The sequence below is a fragment of the Gymnodraco acuticeps genome, unplaced genomic scaffold (assembly GCF_902827175.1).
Source record: "Gymnodraco acuticeps unplaced genomic scaffold, fGymAcu1.1, whole genome shotgun sequence".
Taxonomy (NCBI): domain Eukaryota; kingdom Metazoa; phylum Chordata; class Actinopteri; order Perciformes; family Bathydraconidae; genus Gymnodraco; species Gymnodraco acuticeps.
The window spans coordinates 183,201-204,128 of record NW_022991981.1 but is presented as its reverse complement, the minus strand read 5'-3'; the positions used below and the strand labels follow the sequence as shown (position 1 = coordinate 204,128).

The following is a 20,928-nucleotide window of genomic DNA, read 5'->3' as shown; positions in this document are numbered from 1 at the left end:
AAAACATCTTGAGAATAAAGCAATAAAGTTATTTGATCAAAAACTAAAAGGCCTAGGTTTGCGGAAACAAATCTGAATATTTAGGGAGTTAACTCAAGTGAAAATATATCACAACGGAATATTTTTAAATATATATTTTAAAAGAAATACTTTGACAGTCACACCTTAGTATTGTGAATTATCTCCTGTATCAAACTTGGCTGTGATCGTTTTGAATATAAAGACCTTCCTTAAAACATATTTTCTGAATATTTCCCAAAAATGACAAAACAATTGTAAATTTACAAGAAAGAGATATAATAATATAATATTCCTTTCTATTTCTTATGATAAATAAGTCCAAAGTTATAATATCACAAGAGAGAGTTAAACAAAAGAAAAGTTGTAATTTCAAGAAAAAATATTTAGGTCAAAATACATTTTAGAGAAAAGCCACAAACGAGCTCTCGTTAAATTAAGCCTTTTATCAAAACGTTCCGTTTTCAAAATCTCTGATACTTTCTTCCTAAAAGCTGCTGTTATGTATACTATACATTCAATCACACTTTGAGAGCCTTAAAGCAGTTCATCATAGACGCTCTGACGCTTCACATCAGGACCTTTCCATGAGTTGATTCCAAAGTGCGAGCTGCTGAAGTAAAAAGGCAATGCAACTTAGCACATAAAAGTCCTATAAATACAAAACAGATATATATAGTATAACCTATAAGAAGCAGAGGATGGATCACTAGTCTGTTGGTACATCACAATAATACTTGGTGTCACCGCCACCTGCAGGTCAGTAGAATAATGTGAAACCATGAGAAGCATTCTACCTGGAGGATTGTCTCTCTTTAGCACTTTGGAAGAGCTTTTATAAAAAGATATACTTGTCTGACTATAGCCAGGACAATTTACTACATACTTTGTTCTCAAGAGGAATGCAATCATTTAATGCACTTTTTTTAAAGAGTCTCTTGGATGTGTTCACATTGTTGACAATTGAAATGAAGCCTTTGCCGGTTGCCAGTATGTCAAATTCAACTTTGAAAGAGGCATTCAATCATCACTCAAACACTTTGCTCCCTGCTCACAGCAAACAATCAGTAGGGTCATATTCCCTCGGCACAGCCTGCTGCTTTTTAGGGATGATTATGTTTTAATGTGAGACCTGTGGTTTCTGGATAAGGGATCAAAACAGACGTGAAGACTCAATTTACACGAGTACGAAAAATCTAATGTTTTTTCTATCATGTTGCGAGACAAGCGATTACAAAGGGACACGATGAAGGTATTACCACTTTAATGAGGGACAATTATAAAGCAATGAACTTGACGGATACATTGATCAGGACTAAACACGTGTTCAGGTTGTCGCCGTATTCCTCTGTTCACATCGTATCCATGGCGTTCAATGGAGAATACAGAACACATCACTCCTCCAGTCTTAATAACATTCGGAGTTAGGGAATGTTTTGCTTCAAATATCCATGTAATGGGCTGTGGAGATGCTTCACAACAAGTACAACATTAGCACATGTAGTACAAGTAATACTAATTTTATATTCTGCTTTACTACAATGCTTTGTCTTCTCATTTCCTGCTTCTTCTCGACGCTTCACTTGGTAAAGAATCTCAATTCCTCCTCTAGAAATCAGGTAATAGAAATGGAAATATCGTGGCTGTTATTGACGAGCTGTTTTGCACAAAGCCTCAGAGCCAATGGGAATCCTATTGTGGTCATACATATCTTTCAAAGTACAAATATACATGCATAACTTGAAGTACATGTGACATTTAAAATAAGAAGCGCGTTTAAAGTAATGCAGCTTGTAATTCTAAATGGCTGCGTTTATATAAGGCTTTACAATTTGATGGTTTTCATTCAAAGGTCAGATGTTGATATGAATATTAATCCGCTTGCTCCATTCAAAGACAGTTGTTTACTAAAAATGTAAAATCATTGTGACTAAATATGGCTAAATATATTTAAGAGGAGGTGATGCCACGTAACACATTACAGAGCACTAAACAGGAAGCTGGATTCGGACACTCATAACTCAGAGATGCTTTTATTGCGGTTGTGTTTTTGATGCCGGATGGGTTTTGAGAAGTTGATATTTTTTTTGTTTTTTGAGCCAATCAAGTTTTATATAGGCCTCATGCAAGAACTCTTAAAGGGACAGTTCAACACAAAATTAGAAAATAGACATTTTTCTTCTTACCTGTAGTGCTATTTATTCATCTAGTTTTTTGTTTGAAAACTTACTGAAACTTATCTTGAGTTACTAGGTCATGAAGGAGAGATTTTTAAAAAATATTTAAATCCAAAACCTGTTTCCTTGTTGGTCAGGTTTTACCATAAAAGTGCTATCCAACATAAAACTACAACTTAAAACTGCACAAAGTTGTAGTAAATCAGCATTTGTGAGTTCAACAACAGTCAAATGCACACACCCGGGATGCAATGTAAAGTTGAATTGATGAAAACAATTATTCAATTAAAGGAAAAAGCGTTATTAATGCTAATTGGTTTCAATGATGTGGCAAACTAAATACTTGTTATATTATATAATATATTCATTTAAAATAAAAAACTACAAGTCCAAGACTGTTTTTATAAGTTGTTCTTGCATGAAGCCAACAATTGTCCCTAAAAGATAATTTTCTCGGAATCTTTGGGACACAGTTTGGTTAAAAAACTAATATTTTGAGTTGTTAAATGAGTTTGATGACGGGCTCTGTGCTTAGTGTGCTTTTTAACACTAACACTTTTAATGCTGCATGTTTGCGAAATCCTTAGTAACAATTTTTTTTTGGGTGTTCTTGTTGTTGTTATTGTTCCGACTAAAGGTTTTCTCGGTCAGTTCAGAAATGACCACAAACTGTTCAAAGTTCATTTCAAATTTAGCAAACATTTATTCAGATAAAAAGGGTCTCTAGTTACATTTTGAACAAAAAAACTCATGTGAAATATTGTAAACTCCACTTCTCCACATTTACCTGTTCAAGTGAAAACAAAATTCACTTTTTTATTCTTTTCAAAGAGCCGGTTTGTGCTTGTTGTGTTTCTGTTTGAGAAGTTTGTGTGTTCGGCTGCATTTCCTCTGAAAACCAAACAGAATTTAAACCACAAACAGCTCCCGTCTGTAAAAGATGAAACTAATTTCCTCCCCGTTAACCCTTTAAACTCTTCCTCCTCTCAGTGGAGATGCAGCCCGTCTGTCTGTGTGGAATATTTTTTACAATATGGATTTAGCAGAACAGCTTCGTGGAGCAATATACAAGTATATTTTCAAGTATCTTTTATGGAATAAATTTGGTTAAAAAAGCAAACTGGATTTCTCTATATTTATTTCTCCATGTGGCATAATGTGGGCAGGGGTGGGGAACCTCCGGTATACGGACCGCGAGACCATTTGGTACGGCCCTTGTACACATTTTTAAAAAATGTAAGAAATCTAGACCGCAAAATAATTAAACAAGCCCTCGAGGTCATTTATAAAAAAAAAGCGAGTGCCTGTTTTTCCTGGCCACGGTCAGGGTCCTTGAACACAACACGAGCCCAACGTGTCATCACCTGGTCATCACGTGGTATATGTCTCGTCTGACAGGGGTGCAGAGGTGCAGAGCTGACGGAGAGCACCAGAACGCCGCTCCGGCACTTCAGAAATGGCAGTGCCCATAAGGAGCCGTACACATGCCACAGTTTTTGCAGGGCTGTGTCTTTAGTTGAAAGCCCAGTGGCGATCTGTTCATCTGTCATACTGATCATACAGTCAATAGCTTTGTTGTTATTAGCATCTGGTTAGCTAGCTATGCTAACGAATATAAGAAGCTTTTTCTACAACCAGTAAAGGCACATCTTTATATGATCGTTAAAAAAAACAAGAGAATAAAGTAAACGGGTATAAAATACTATGACAGTAAAAAAAAGTTGTTATTAATAAACAAGAATACAGTTTGAAAGGGGAGTGATTTGTAAAATATCCATAGAGAAAAACAAAATCTGCTTACAGTTCTGTTTCATATGGGTGTTGAGAGATGTTTCCATAGATCTTAATGTTGCTCTCAAAGTGCACCACATAGTTGCACCTGCAAGGTGAATACAGCTGGTAAAAGAAAAAGTGTTTGAATGCGTACTACATTAACAGGTTTATCATATCACTGCCCCGTCTAATTTGACTCGAGTGTTTCGTCAACTTAATGTGTTGCTCAGAGCCCTAGAGATACTAATTAATATCTAACTATATAACTAATTAGTATCTCCAGGGCTCTGGTGTTGCTTAAAAATAATACTTCTGCATACAGTATGTGCAGGGCCGCCCCTCCCTACAGGCCAATCACGCAGGCTGCATGGGGCCCCGCTTTGCGCAGGGGGCCCCGCCCAGAGGGCCTCAGCTGCTGTGCGCAGTTCTCCGCGCACCCCCAGCTGACACGGGAGAGTGAGAGGTGACAAGGGGAGCACGTCTGTAACCCGACACGTTGCAATGAATCGACATCTGACCAATCACGGCTTTGATACGGCCACTAGTGCAGGTGAAGAGATGTCGGTGAAAAGACAGTTTCAGTCCGGCACAAGCTAGAGCAGGGGTGGCCAACCCGCGGCTCTCGAGCCGCATGCGGCTCTTTGCCTAGTTTCATGCGGCTCTTCAGTTCATATCGAATTTTATATGTGTGAGTTTGGGGGAGAGACACTGACTCCTGACTAGTGTTGCACGGTGTACCGATACTTGAAAGGTACCGTGATACCCTGCCGTTAAAAACGTTACGATTCCTCCGTTTCATTAGTATCGTTACTTTAAGAATGACGGGGAAAAGTACTCCGGTGAGAAAGCGCCGTTTTAATAAGAGCCGTGTGTGTTCAGCGCTCTGCTTCCACTCCCTGCACTGCAGCCGTGCCTGCAGCAGTGTTGCCAACTCCATAGTAAGGAAAGTAGCTATTGGCTGTCCGAAAAGTCGCCAGAAGTCGCTAAATGACGTCATCGCCTAATTTGCATATCATGTAATGGCGGCTGTAGGCAAAAAACGTTCATTGAAACCACCGGAGTTAAATCCAAGACGACAGTAGATCAGAAATGTCTTTGCCTTTTGAGTATGTTTTGGGGTTTTAACATGACAGTTTGGCATAGAAATCCCCCTTACAATAAAGGCAGTATGCCCGTGTGTCATCTCCAATAAATGGCTTCAACCATCCTTTATACTCAGGGTTTGATTCCCACTCCTTTCTGTATTTTTGAGAATACAATTTAGACTGTGCCATGATGTTTAGCTTGTCACAGAGAGGCACACACACAGTGGACGAGGTGATTGAGTGACTGAGGCTGTGTGAGGCAAAGCAAAGGCAGTTATTTATTATAGTGTGAAAGTGAGTGAAGAAACATTTACATTCAACATTTAAATCCCGCTCAAAACCAGGACGGCTTGGCAGTTGGCGCATGCGCAATTCATTTGCAGTCTCGACGCGGGGGAGTGTGGTTGTCTCCTCTCTGCTCTGACTGCAGCAGCAGCTCTGCTGCGGCCAGGTAACTGTCAGTCTGAGCGCCAGTGAGTACTATGGGAGGGAGGCGGGGCTCACGGCAGCACCCGCGGCTCTTTAACTGCAGAACAATGTGAGTCTCCAAACACCATAAAAGTCGCTAATAATACCATTATAAATCGCTAGATTAGTCGTTAGTCGCTTTTGACACAAATAAGTCGCCGGAGGGTTTGGAAATCCGCCAAATTTAACGAGAAAATCGCCAAGTTGGCAACACTGGCCTGCAGTCCCGCCCCTCTCAAGCACGTTCTAAGTCCCTCCCCTCTCAAGCACGCTCTTATGGCGCGTTTCCACTGCAGCGGGTAGCCCCGTTTAAGCGTCCTTAACCGTCCTCAAGCGGCCAGGTCGGTTTTTGGTGGCGTTTCCATATAGCCTAGTACCGGCCAGCGGGTACTTTTTCCCTCTTTTTCCGGCCTCATAAAATCGTGGTTCCCTCAGACCAGGGCCAGGGCTGAACTAGTGACGTCAACACTCTCGACTGCTGATTGGTCAGAGAGAATCGTCACAAGATTGCGGGCGAGTTCATCCCTAGCGTCGCATATATATCTAGAAGCAAGCTTGCAGCATTTTTATACACAGCATTTTGTAAACGGAGGAGCTACAAAAATGGCTACTTCTGCTGTGATCCCTTTCCTTCTTCTTGCTGTGATAAAAAGCCACACACCAAGAAACAAGTACACGATCGCTTCCATATCCTCCATTGTTGTGTGTGAGTTGTGTCGCATTGAAGAGCGTCGCTCCGCCCAAAAAGCTGATCGCCCCGCCTACACTGCGTTGCTAGCAGTCCTAAACTGTAATGGAAATGCGCCACGGCCTCGGACGGCCAGCAAGGCAGCCCGAGGCCAGAGCGAGGACGCTTAGGGACGCTTAAACGGGGCTACCCCGCTGCAGTGGAAACGCGCCATAAGTGCCTCCCCTCTCTCGTGCACGCGCTAGCTGCCAGAGCATGTGAGAAAACGAGAAGCATGGCTGCAAGTGGGAGTGCAACTGCCGCTGCGCCTCGGCTTGTTGACAAAAAAGACGCCAGAAGCGAAATTTGGAAGTATTTGAGCTATATCTCTGACAGTGAGGGCAAGCCTACGGACACCACGAGGCCTGTCTGTAAGACATTTATTAATTGTATTTAATACGAATTCTTGTCATTTATTTTATTTATTGTTCTCATTGTTTAAAAGTTTGTGTTATGGTTATGGTTCTGGTGTGAAATAAAGCACAATAATTACATTTAAGACCGTTTCCCTTTTTTTAAGAAAATATCGAAAAATAATCGGAATCGCAATTCTTGACTTGGTATCGAAACCAAAATGTTGGTATCGTGACAACACTACTCCTGACAGTTAAACCTGATATTGAGTAGGTCTGTTAAGTATTGAATGCTGATAATTCTAACGTAATTTGGCCGGTCAAAGTTGTTTGGGCTCGGATAAAATCGCTCCGTTACTTTCGTCCCGCGTTATGTATCAGGACGGCAGATAGCTTGCACATCTTCCGGCGCAAACTGAAAACTCATCTCTTTCGACTCCACTTCGAGCGTTAGAACGATTAACGAAGCACTTTTATACCAATAAAGGACTGGATTACCTAAAGCCAGTTGAGTAGCACTTGAAATGTTTGGCTCTATGAAACTTGATATACTTATATGATTCTGTTTTCTTCAAGGTTGTGTCTTCCTGGTCGAATGTACTTATTGTAAGTCGCTTTGGACAAAAGCGTCAGCTAAATGCAATGTAATGTAATGTAATGTAATGTATGTTGTGTATGTGTGGTGTCAGTATGAGAGGATGACAGCGCGTATAATTTTGATGTGGCCCAAGAGCCAATCACAATAATACCTGCGATGCAGTGAACCAATCACCTTTGAGGGGGGGGGGAAACCTATCGTTGATTAAACATTATCCAGTGTTTCCCCTACCATTGTCTTGGAGGGGCGCTGCGCCCCGCCAACGGAGCCCCGCGACCCCCCTGAAATTCAAGGTGTTTAAAAAAATATATATAATTTTTTTTTAAATATAAATATAGCACCAAATTGCAAATAATCTATAACTACTGTCACTTTTCACATTGAACATGTGCTCTTTTATTAAATAAACTAAACGCTTTCATTTGAAGTTGTGAGTTTAGTGTTTTTGACCCTAAGAAACACTGATGCATTCATCAATAACAATAAGCTCCTCTCTCTGCTCCAGAGGATTTAAAAAATATATATCCCAATGCCACAAAAATGCATCAGTGACGTGGTTGAAATCTTGTCTCCAGAAAACAAAAAACTGAAACAAGCGGTATCAGTGACTGTGTGTTTGATGTGGCTCTTTGCAGTAACATAGAAAAAATGTGGCTCTTAACCTCTGACTGATTAGCCACCCCTGAGCTAGAGGGAAACAAAAAAAAACTTGAAGAAACTAGAGCATCACTCGAAGGTGGGTTATTGTATGAGTCAAATGTACAACTTGCGAATGTTGTATAAGTCAAATGGCCAATTGCCATATTAAAACAGCAGCTGCAATTCACGACATGAAGAAGGCAGTCTCTGCAGAGCATATAGGCTAATGGAGATGCAGTTATTTCCAGCATTCTTTATTTACCATTCATTCATTATGTTATGCCTTTTATCTGCTAATGCACAGGAGGAAGAGTGATAAACTGTCTGTCTACTTGGCTTACATAACAGTTAAAGTTTACAGCCTAAAAAACATGGAGCATTTTTCCCCCTTATATTCATTTTTATGTCAATTTGCACATTTCATGGTGACGCTCAGCCTCTCCCCTTAACTCCTAACAGTCATCATCATGTCAACCACCACACAGAGAAATACTGATAGAAATGTGTGTGTAGTTGTTGATACATTGCTGACAGAGGGAACTACGTTTGAATACAGATTTAAGAAATATCAGTTTTTGAGTATGTCATAAGCATGTTTTGTCTCGACTATTACAACTATATTATAATAAAAATAATATAGTATTTATATTATTGAATTGATTATGATTATTATTAGTAGAAGTTATTTATTTGCATTAATTATATTTTAATCTTTTTGAGGCTAGTACTTGGCAGGAAATGCAGACGTATTCACCTGTAAACGCATACTGAACGACATACATGCACAACCATTTACCTCACTGCCTAAAAAAGTGTTGATAATAAACAGGAATTATATTTGCAAAGTAGCCTACTTTGTTTCCAATAAAAATATGTTTTCACTCCTGTCGGTTGGGGGGGGGGGGCTCATCTCACAATGTCGCTTGGGGCCCCAAGTTGGCCAGGGGCGGCCCTGAGTATGTGACACTAATGGCGCATTTCCACTGCAACGGGGTAGCCCCGTTTAAGCGTCCTCGCTCAGGCCTCGGGCTGCCTCACTGGCCGTCCGAGGCCGTGGCGCATTTCCATTACAGTTTAGGACCTGGGGTAGCAACGCAGTGTAGGCGGGGCGATCGGCTTCACATTTCGCGTTGTTCCGTCGAGCTCCCGCTGGATTTTATCATCCCCAATGAGATGTAGGAACGTCGTCACCTCCTCGGTCGACCACGGTGTGCTTTTCTTTGACGTTGCCATTTTTGTAGCTCCTCCGTTTACAAAAATGCTGTGTATAAAAATGCAGCAAGCTTGCTTCTAGATATATATGCGACGCTAGGGATGATCTCGCGCGCGATCTTGTGACGATTCTCTCTGACCAATCAGCAGTCGAGAGTGTTGACGTCACTAGTTCAGCCCTGGCCTGATAGAACCACGTTTTTATGGGGCCGGAAAAAGAGGGAAAAAGTACCCGCTAGCCGGTACTAGGCTATATGGAAAGGCCACCAAAAACTGGCCTGGCCGCTTGAGGACGGTTAAGGACGCTTAAACGGGGCTACCCGCTGCAGTGGAAATGCGCCATAAGTGTTGCACGGCCAGATACGGCTCAGCTGACTCAGATAAGGAAATATATGATACATTATGAAGTGATATGAATGATAATGGGACACGTCGACGTCTGCATTCACAGTGCTGCGGACTGTAGGCTACGTAATGTTACTCTGATCCGGTTACTTATGTTGTGGCAGATATTTATTTAAGCTTTCTTAACGCTAATGTTATAATAGTCAGATTGCTCTGAAGATGGAGGTGATATTTGAGCACCTGTAAAAGCGCTCTAATAAAAAATGTAATGCATTATTATTATTATTATTATTATTATTATTAGGGCCGGGACTTTAACGCGTTAATTAAGATTAATTAATTACACAAAAATTAACGCGTTAAAAAAATTAACGCATTTTAATCGCACTTATTTTTGCACAGCGGAACGTTTCTCACTGGATGAGTTTCAGGCGTACCGATTATACTGGAGCACCAACTAACGTTCATGACTTCAGACAACAACAAACCACAGTGAACAACAGTGGGAAATGTTGTTTTAAAAAACGGACGGATGGAAGCGTCGATAAGAGCACGGTTGTGTGCAAATTATGCAAAAAGGAATTCGCATATCACCGCAGCACATCAAGCCTCAAGTATCACCTCAATGCAAAACATATAGCAGCTAGCGTGGAAGCTAGCTTGGACGTTAGCCTCTTTTATCGCGTTCACACCAAAAAGAGCCGGTACTAAAATTAGTTCATGAGAACCTTTTTACCCCCACGAAAGTCCCTGCTAGAGAGCAGAGAGCTGCTAGAGAGCAGGGACTTTCGTACGGCTCTCTTGTGAGAAAAGAGCTATATTTCTGATTGGCTGGGCGGATTGCAAACCACGCCCCGTAAAACTCCCAAAAAGTTTTGTGAAGCCGCCATTTTATTATCCTCGCATTAGCATTATTAGCATTAGCCCAGCGCAGAAACGCAGAGAGACTAACTTATGGCAACACAAAATAAAACATGGGAGCGGTGGAGATGAGGAGGTGTCGGCGTTCTGGCGATTTACTCAGAAGGCTGCTGGGACTCCCAGCAGCTTCTACTGAAGCCAGTCCCCAACTCCGGGGACTTCCGGCCGGGGACTTTGGGCGGCAGTATACGCCGTGAAGTGGTTTGCGGCCTGCCAGTAAACCCAAAGCAGAAGAAGAAGAAGTGACGTCAGCGGCTTCATTTGCCTAATCCACCCCCAGGTTCAAAGAGTTCTCATGAACTAAGTTCTCATGAACCTTTGTGGGAAAAGTACTGCGGTGTGAATGCGCCTAATGGTATACTAAAATCCATGTGAAAAAAAATTGCTTCTCACTGTTCTTAGGTCAAATATGTATATGCGATTAAAAATGCGATTAATTTCGATTAATTAATTACAAAGCCTCTAATTAATTAGATTAATTTTTTTAATCGAGTCCCAGCCCTAATTATTATATTATATTAATGTTCACGTTCACACAGTCAGTGATTTTTGCCGGCCGTCTTCCCTGCAACGGCAGCTTTTCTGTATTTCCTTTCTCCTGTAATATGACTTGCTCGCTTTAAACTCCGCACACTGAGCTCTGATTGGTCAGCAGGCAGTGCTTTCACTGAGTTGAGCTCTTAGCCTGCAACCTAACCTGCTCCGGACCAGCATAAGTTACCATGGAGATCTAGCCAGCTAAGAAGTGCACCAGCGTCGTAGGACCGGAAACCCCGAGTTTTCTCTGAAGTTAGCCCGCTAAGCGAAAATCCGGCTTCGTAGTACAGGCCTCTGGTCATTCAAAGCAGGTTTGAAATAAGTAAATGCTTAAATAATCGTACATATTCTCACAAACATCCCTCTGTTTCAGAATATTTACGCGGCTGCTTAATCCACACCAGCTTCGTCTACCAGACTGTGAGAGTTATTGGGGGTTGTTAACAGTAGAGTACAGAGGGGGCTCATCAGAGCTAGCTTCCACCGGAGGAACAGAGTAGGTAACACACTCAGCGTCACCGTGGAAACCGCTGTGGGACGAGCCCACGCTGACAAATTTGATCTCAGAGTAGGCGTGTTGACTCGGGTCGTCTTCAGCCTGGAGGGAAAAACATTGCTTGATTAAATGTGTCTTTAACAACAGAACAAAAGTTGGTTGTGAAGTTACGAAAAAAAACGTTCAGAAGTTGTGTTTGTTTAGGTATTTTATTCATATTTACACATATTATATTACTGCAGACATTGTCCGAAATGAATCAAAGCCAAATCTGGTATTTCAGTAAATATGAATAGGAAGCAGCAACAGGTACAAACATGTAGCCCTACTCAGTGAATGTTTTGTGATCCCAAAGTTAAAGTTGCATAAAATGTTTTGGTGTATTTTGTAAACTAGCTGAAGCAACAACATGGTATTTGGTTGTGTTTATTTGGCGTAAGGGTAAATTGAATATATTTCCCACATAGATCTTTGTACACGTCGTTGGTCTACAGAAAACTATTCATATGATTCATATCATATTTTCTCAAACTCACCTCCGGTGCAGAAGCACATTGTGTTTCCACATGAGGTTCTGAAAAACACAACAGTACTTTGAGAAAAATACTTTTCAAACATGACATCACACATTCATGCGTGTGTGTGTGTGTGTGTGTGTGTGTGTGTGTGTGTGTGTGTGTGTGTGTGTGTGTGTGTGTGTGTGTGTGTGTGTGTGTGTGTGAGAGTGTGAGAGAGTGTGTGTGTGAGTGAGTGAGTGAGTGAGTGAGTGAGTGAGTGAGTGAGTGAGTGAGTGAGTGAGTGACCTGGTTCACCTGGTTCCTCACCTTTGTCTTTACTAATCCTCTTCCTGCAGAATACCAGCACAGACAGTGTTGACACGATGACCAGGACGACCAGAGTCAGAAACACATACAGGATCACACCTGTGGGTGTTTGAAGAGTTACATATTTCATCTAACACTCAGAGTACCCATAATCCATGTTGTTTTTTAGGGGGGGGGGGGGCAGGTTATCTTTAGGTGAAGACAACAGGTCAACAGTATTTGCCATATACTGTCGAAATAGAGTAAATCTTTTCAACACTGGGAACCTGATTTGGAGGTTCAGCATTTTAAAATCTACTTTTGTAAACTTTTGGACATTCTCATGCTCTTTCATGTCTCACAAGTTGTTGAAACGTTATCTAGTAAACACAGTGTGTGGATGTACCTTTAGTTGTTTCAGGCTGCTCTGTAGTTTTAGGAGAAGTGGTCAGAGCTGTGAACAAAAACAAGCAGACACAAAGAAGTCCTGATGAGAGAAATGAGATCCTCCTGAGTGTCTGTGTGTGTCGACACTGTGCTCTGATTGGTCAGCTCGCCCACTGGCTCGCTGCTGCAAGGAGCTGGCACTGGTGTGGTTTCCTGCTTGCTGCGAGACAGCGAGACATCGCGAATGGATGCGGGGGACTGAGGGAGCTGCAGCAGTATCTGATTGATGTTAACTGATAATTCAATATGTGAACTTTAGGATGAAGATTTGTTGCAAATACTGACATTTATTTTTTAAATAATTTCTTTATCCCTTGAAATGATCATTTTGATATTATGATTTACCCTGAGTTTCCTTGAATCCATTTGCTCATAACTTCCCTAAAACATTACTCATCTAAACACTTCTGCATTAACTGTTCTTGAGAAAAGAGGAGCTCGTCTCTTTCTGCAGAAGTGTTTTAAACGGTGAGGTTTAAGCAGAATGCATGTTTTAGGGAAGTAGTGAGCACACAGTAAATGACCTTATCAATCAATCAATCAATCAATGTTTATTTATATAGCCCAATATCACAAATGTTACATTTGTCTCAGTGGACTTCACAGTGTGTACAGAATATCAGTATGACAATACGACACCCTCTGTCCTTAGACCCTCACATCGTACAAGGAAAAACTTCCGAAGAAAACCCACAGTTTAAAGGGAAAAATGGGAGAAACCTCAGGGAGAGCAACAGAGGAGGGATCCTTCTCCCAGGACGGACAGACGTGCAATAGATGCCGTGTGTAAATTGAAAAGATAATACATTTGCAACATAGGTAGTCCAAATGTTTGGAAATGCATGTGTGTATAATAGGAAGATGAATCCACGAGGATATCCATCCAGGACCTATGATCCAGGACCACAGCCACGACTCGCGATCCAGGACAGAGGAGCGCAGGATCATCCATGACTCCGGATCCCGGCATATATAGACACCAAAAAGAAAGACATTTGGGGAAGCTGGGTTAATCGGAACATGAAAGTACACAGGTATAGACAGAGAGAAGGAAGAAGTAAGATGTCCCCCGACAAACTAAGCCTATATCAGCAAAACTAGGGGCTGAATCTAATCAGCCCTAACTATAAGCTTTATCAAAAAGGAAGGTCTTAAGCGCACTCTTAAAAACGGATAGGGTGTCTGCCGCCCGAACACAAACTGGAAGCTGATTCCACAAATGTGGAGCTTGATAAGAAAAGGCTCTGGCTACCATTGTACTTTTAGAGACTCTAGGAACAACCAACAACCCTGCATTCTTGGAACGCAATGCCCTAGTAGGACAGTAGGGTATAATGAGTTCTTTAAGGTAAGATGGCACCTGCCCATTAAGGGCTTTGTAGGCGAGAAGAATAATTTTAAATTCTATCCTGTGTTCTATAAGGAGCCAGTGTAAGGCAGCCAGAACAGGAGTAATGTGGTCCCTTTTCCTAACTCTGGTTAGTACACGAGCTGCAGCATTTTGAATCAGCTGAAGCGACTTGACTGACTTCTTGGTACACCCTGATAATAAAGAGTTACAATAATCCAGCCTTGAAGTAACAAATCCATGGACTGGTTTCTCTGCATCGTTTTGAGGCAAGATATGCCTGATTTTTGCAATGTTACGTAGATGGAAATAGGCGGTCCTTGAAATTGATTTTAAGTGGGCGTTAAAGGATAAATCCTGATCAAATATAACACCAAGATTCCTTACAGTCTCACTGGAGGCCAAATTAATGCCATCCATAGTTAGTATATCTTTAAATAATTTGTATCGTAGATTCTTCTGGCCAAGTACAATAACTTCTGATTGATAAATATAGTTGAGTATCATCCGCATAACAATGAAAAGGTACAGAATGATTCCTTATAATATTGCCTAACGGAAGCATATACAATGTGAACAAAATAGGTCCGAGCACTGAGCCCTGTGGCACTCCATGGCTAACTTTGGTTTGCGTGGAAGATTCATCATTGACACGTACAAACTGAGAGCGTTCAGATAGATAGGACCTAAACCAGCCTAAAGCAGTTCCCTGTATGCCAACTAAGTGCTCTAGTCTTTGCAATAAGATATCATGATCGATAGTATCAAATGCAGCACTGAGATCGAGCAAAACAAGAATAGAGACACGTCCCTTGTCAGAGGCTATTAGAATGTCATTTGTGACTTTAACCAGAGCTGTCTCTGTGCTATGATGTGTTTTAAAGCCAGACTGAAAATCTTCAAATAAATCATTGTTTTTTAAGTAATCACACAACTGTTTTGCGACCGCTTTCTCAAGAATTTTTGAGAGGAACGGAAGATTGGAAATAGGTCTATAATTGGCTAAAACCTCTGGATCGAGGTTGTGCTTTTTAAGAAGCGGTTTTATCACTGCTACTTTGAATGATTGTGGAACATAGCCTGATAATAAAGACATATTCATAATATTTAATAAATAAGTGCTAATTAATGGAAAAACTTCCTTCAACAGCTTAGTTGGAATTGGGTCTAACATACACGTTGATGGTTTAGAAGAGAGAATCATTGAATTTAATTGTTCAAGGTTTATGGCTGAAAAGCATTCTAGTTTACTATCTAGTGCAGGGGTGGCCAACCCGCGGCTCTCGAGCCGCATGCGGCTCTTTGCCTAGTTTCATGCGGCTCTTCAGTTCATATCGAATTGTATATGTGTGAGTTTGGGGGAGAGACATTGACTCCTGACTAGTGTTGCACGGTGTACCGATACTTGAAAGGTACCGCGATACCCTGCCGTTAAAAACGTTACGATTCCGCCGTTTCATTAGTATCGGTACTTTAAGAATGACGGGGAAAAGTACTCCGGTGAGAAAGCGCCGTTTTAATAAGAGCCGTGTGTGTTCAGCGCTCTGCTTCCACTCCCTGCACTGCAGCCTTGCCTGCAGTCCCTCCCTCTCAAGCACGCTCTAACTCCCTCCCCTCTCAAGCACGCTCTAAGTCCCTCCCCTCTCAAGCACGCTCTAAGTGCCTCCCCTCTCTCGTGCACGCGCTAGCTGCCAGAGCATGTGAGAAAACGAGAAGCATGGCTGCAAGTGGGAGTGCAGCTGCCGCTGCGCCTCGGCTTGTTGACAAAAAAGACGCCAGAAGCGAAATTTGGAAGTATTTGAGCTATATCTCTGACAGTGAGGGCAAGCCTACGGACACCACGAGGCCTGTCTGTGAGACATGTATTAATTTTATTTAATACGAATTCTTGTCATTTATTTTATTTATTGTTCTCATTGTTTAAAAGTTTGTGTTATGGTTATGGTTCTGGTGTGAAATAAAGCACAATAATTACATTTAAGACTGTTTCCCTTTTTTTAAGAAAAGTATCAAAAAAGAATCGGAATCGCAATTCTTGACTTGGTATCGAAACCAAAATGTTGGTACCGTGACAACACTAGCTACTCCTGACAGTTAAACCTGATATTTAGTAGGTCTGTTAAGTATTGAATGCTGATCATTCTGACGTAATTTGGCCGGTCAAAGTTGTTTGGGCTCGGATAAAATCGCTCCGTTACTTTCGTCCCGTGTTACTTTTGTCCCGGCTCTCCCTATGTGTGTATGTGTGGTGTCAGGTGTCATGAGAGGATGACAGCGCGTCTAATTTTGATGTGACCCAAGAGCCAATCACAATAATACCTGCGATGCAGTGAACCAATCACCTTTGAGGGGGGGAAAACCTATCGTTGATTAAACACTATCCAGTGTTTCCCCTACCATTGTGTTGGAGGGGTGCTGCGCCCCGCCAACGGAGCCCCGCGACCCCCCCTGGAATTCAAGGTGTTTCAAAAATATATATAATATATATTTTTTAAATATATATATAGCACCAAATTGCAAATAATCTATAACTACTGTCACTTTTCACATTGAACATGTGCTCTTTTATTAAATAAACTAAACACTTTCATTTTAAGTTGTGAGTTTAGTGTTTTTGACCCTAAGAAACACTGATGCATTAATCAATAACAATAATCCACAGCTCCTCTCTCTGCTCCAGAGGATTTAAAAAATATAAATCCCAATGCCACAAAGATGCATCAGTGACGTGGTTGAAATCTTGTCTCCAGAAAACAAAAAACTGAAACAAGCGTTATCAGTGACTGTGTGTTTGATGTGGCTCTTTGCAGTAACATAGAAAAAATGTGGCTCTTAACCTCTGACTGGTTGGCCACCCCTGATCTAGTGTAATATTAGAACTTACGTTTCCGGGAGCTGTTGATAACACTATACTGGTCAAAGGCAAGAGGTCATTAATTTTGTTTCTAAGAGTAACAATGTTATCGTTAAAAAAGCACATACAATCATTACTACTGAGTGCTATGGGAATAGAAGGCTCAATCCAGCTATGGCTCTCTGTCAGCCTGGCTACAGTGCTGAAAAGAAATCTTGCATTATTCTTATTCTCATCTATTAATGAAGAGTAGTAGGCTGCTCTCGCTTTACGCAGTGCTTTCTTATATTCATTGAGAGTAATATGCCAAATTAAACGAGATTCTTCAAGTTTAGTGGAACGCCATATCCTTTCAAGTTGTCTCGACTTTTGCTTTATTTTGCGGGTTTCGGCATTATGCCATGGAGCTAATCTATGTTGTTTTATTTTCTTCTTTTTCAAAGGAGCAACAGAGTCTAATTTTATTCGCAGCGCATCTGTAGCACTATCAACAACATGATCAATTTGGGGTGGTGTACATTTTGTATAAGTTTCCTCCCTTACATGCAGACATGCTATCGAGTTAAGTATTGGTGGAATCTCTTCCTTAAATTTGGCTATAGCACTAACAGATAGGTTTCTGCTGCAGGAGCTTTTGACTAATGCTTTGTAGTCTCGTAACAGTACTTCAAAAGTTACTAAGAAATGGTCGGATAAAGCAGGATTATGCGGTTCGACTAATAGTTGCTCAATTTCAATACCATAAGTCAGAACAAGGTCGAGAGTGTGATTATAGCAGTGGGTTGGTTTATTTACACTCTGACAAAAACCAACAGAATCTAATATAGAGTTAAATGCAACAGTAAGGCTATTTGTATCATCGTCAACATGAATATTAAAGTCACCTACGATAATTACTTTATCTGTTTTAAGTACCAAAGTTGATAAAAACTCAGAGAATTCTGATAAGAATTCTGAATAAGGACCTGGTGCACGGTACACTGTAACAAATAAGATTGGCTGCAAAGTTTTCCAGGTCGGATGCGTAAGACTAAAAACAAGGCTTTCAAAGGAGGTATAATTTAATTTTGGTTTAGTATTGATAAGTAAACTTGAGTCAAAGATTGCTGCAACTCCACCTCCTCGGCCCACGCCTCGGGCAATATATGAGTATTGATATGGCTGGGTGGAGTGGCCTCATTTATGCTGACATATTCTTCATGTCTCAACCAAGTTTCAGTGAGACAGCATATATCAATATTATAATCTGATATTAAATCATTTACCAATATTGCTTTAGATTCAATTCAATTCAAAATGCTAGAGATCTTATGTTTAAGAGACCACACAACTAAACAGCATTAGTTGTGTTCGAGTTAGTTAACGGATGTTTTTAATATATTTCTACTGTTGTAAAACACGGCCCTGAATTAATTTAACATTCATTAAGACTTTTCTCCATTTTGGGATTCTTTGTTCACCGTGGAGTCACGCTAGAAAAAGTTATCAACTTCAAGATGATCTGAAAATGGTAATTTGGGGGTAAAGTATTCCTTCAAAGCCCCGACCGCAGCCAGAAACCACTAGTTCAGTTGTTATTTTCTATTGATCTCGATCTATTACTAATTGTCTTACTTGTTAACAGAACACAGAGCGGCCATATGATATACTTCATTCAGATAAGAACAGAGACAACAGATCAATATGCTACTACCCACGGAATTAAATTCTTCATCAATAATGTTCTACACAATAATATTAAAAAACACTTGTGTACGTGTTTCGGTTTATCAGTTACTTTCAGAAGACATGTAGGATTTAGATGAGGTAATGGTGAAAAGGTAAAACTATTATTAAGGGAGAGGTTTTTAGTAGAAACTCACCATCAACAACGATGATCTCAATATCCTTGTATGAAGCCTGTGTCAAAGATGATCCCGCACCACACCTGCTGTAGCGTCCTGAGTCAGACTTGGTTAGCTGAGTGATGGTGACAAAAAAAAACTCCATCTTTATAATCACTGCTGTATCTGCCTCTCTGAGCTGGGGCATCAGTTGTTTCAATGAGAATGTCTTCTTGTTCACATGTTTCCATACCAAGTAAAAGGGCATTTAACTCTGACATCTTCTCCTTCAGTTCCTGAATAGACAAAGTGTTGGGCACTGACGAGACCGGTGCTTCCATCCTGCAGAGCTGAACAAAAGATTAACAAAAGATTAACCATCATTATTAGTGGTCTGTACTTCCTGTAAGATGCTGCAGTCTGAAAACAACACTTCCTGTTTCACATGAACACAGATCCTCAGAGTTAAACCACAGCCTGTGACTGAAGATCACCATCAGCACTGCAGGTTAATGTGACCGTTTGATCTGAGATCTTTATCCTTTAGACCAGGGGTGGGGAACCTCCGGCCCCCGGGCCGTATACGGCCCGCGATACCGTTTGGTATGGCCCTCGAGGTAATTTATAAACACACGCAAAAAAGAAAAAAATTAAAGAAATCTAGACCGCAAAATAATTAAACAAGCGAGTGCCTGTTTTTCCTGGCAACGGTCATGGTCCTTGAACACAACACGAGCCTAACGTGTCATCACGTGGTATATGTCTCGTCTGACAGGGGTGCAGTGCTGACGGAGAGCACCAGAACGCGGCTCCGGGACTTCAAATAATTGCAGTAGGCCTACCCATAAGTCCGTACCATATACAGTCTATGGTTCGTACACATGCTGCAGTTTCTGCGTGGCTGTGTCTTTAGTTGTAAGCCCAGTGGCGATCTGTTCATCTGTCATACTGATCATACAGTCAATAACTTTGTTGCTATTAGCATCTGGTTAGCTAGCTATGCTAACGAATATAAGAAGCTTTTTCTCCAACCAGTGAGGTAAAGGCACATCTTTATATGATCATTATAGTTATCAAAAAACAAGAGAATAAAATAAACAGGTATAAAATACAATATGACAGTAAAAAAAAGTTGTTATTAATCAACAAGAATACAGTTTGAAAGGAGAGTGATTTGTAAAATATCCATAAAGAAAAAGTAAATCTGCTTACAGTTCTGTTTCATATGGGTGTTGAGAGATGTTTCCATAGATCTCTTCATTTTGCTCTCAAAGTGCACCAGATTGATGCTTTCAATTTCAATATTTAAAACAAATCTTCCCGGGGGGGCATGCCTGGATGCATAACCCCCCTAGAGGAGGTTAGGCCCCCCCCCCCCCCCCCCACTTAAATCATGTTCACATGGATAGGAAACTAAGTACATTTGCACACAACTTGTGTCCATATCTTTCTGTTTGGTGGTCATGCCACAACCGTGCACGTGCATGCATACGCGAGTCATGGCAAGATATCTGGACTAAGAGGTTGCTTTTTCTTTGCACAGCATGAAAGAAAGTGCTGTGATTTTGAAGCAGAGGTCAATCATTTGTACGGCCCTCGGAGGATGTTGAAAAAATTGAAATGGCCCTTGAGAGGAAAAAGGTTCCCCACCCCTGCTTTAGACACAAAGACTACATGAAGTCTCCATCTCTTACTTTAAGCTTTACATTAACGCAAATCCTTTTAGTACATCACCTAAAAAGTGTTTTATGTCAACACCACTTTTTTTATTTATGACGTTTTTGGACAAAACACTTAGATAGATAGATATAAACTTTTTTTATCCCAAATTGGGAAATAATTTTAGTTCCAGCAGCAGTGTCAAGCCGTACGCGAGTTATAAATGTTTAAAAGATACAATAAGATACAAATATGATAAAAAGTCTAAATTAACATTAGCGGCAGAATACAAATCAAAAGATTAATAAATGAATATTTTGCAGATTAAATGATTATGAAAACAATCATATTCATTATTTCTTAATGACTACATGTTACTCATTCAGTGAGCAGATAATAACTGAGTTTGATGATGATGTACAGTTAGTTTGAGGAAGTGAAGCATACTTCATTGGTTGCATGGTATTAAAAAGCCTAATTTTGGAATATGTGAATAACTCGTACTGCTGGAGCCTTGCATTAACTCAAGAATAACAGAAAAAGAAAATTACTAACATGAAAATAAAGTACTCACAGAAGAGGAAGAAGAAGCAGATCAAAGTGTGAGAGACTTCCATGCTGAGACTCTGATGGTTTACCGCTGAC

General features: G+C 40.7%; 1 long non-coding RNA gene across 1 annotated transcript; it reads right to left on the bottom strand.

Annotated features, from left to right (window-relative positions):
* Positions 1-17,925: 17,925 nt before the first annotated feature.
* On the bottom strand, positions 17,926-20,928 carry LOC117536253. The gene is made up of 3 exons (XR_004567527.1): positions 20,858-20,928; positions 18,878-18,974; positions 17,926-18,760 (listed from the first exon to the last, which is right to left on the bottom strand). It is a non-coding gene; the product is annotated as an uncharacterized LOC117536253 (long non-coding RNA).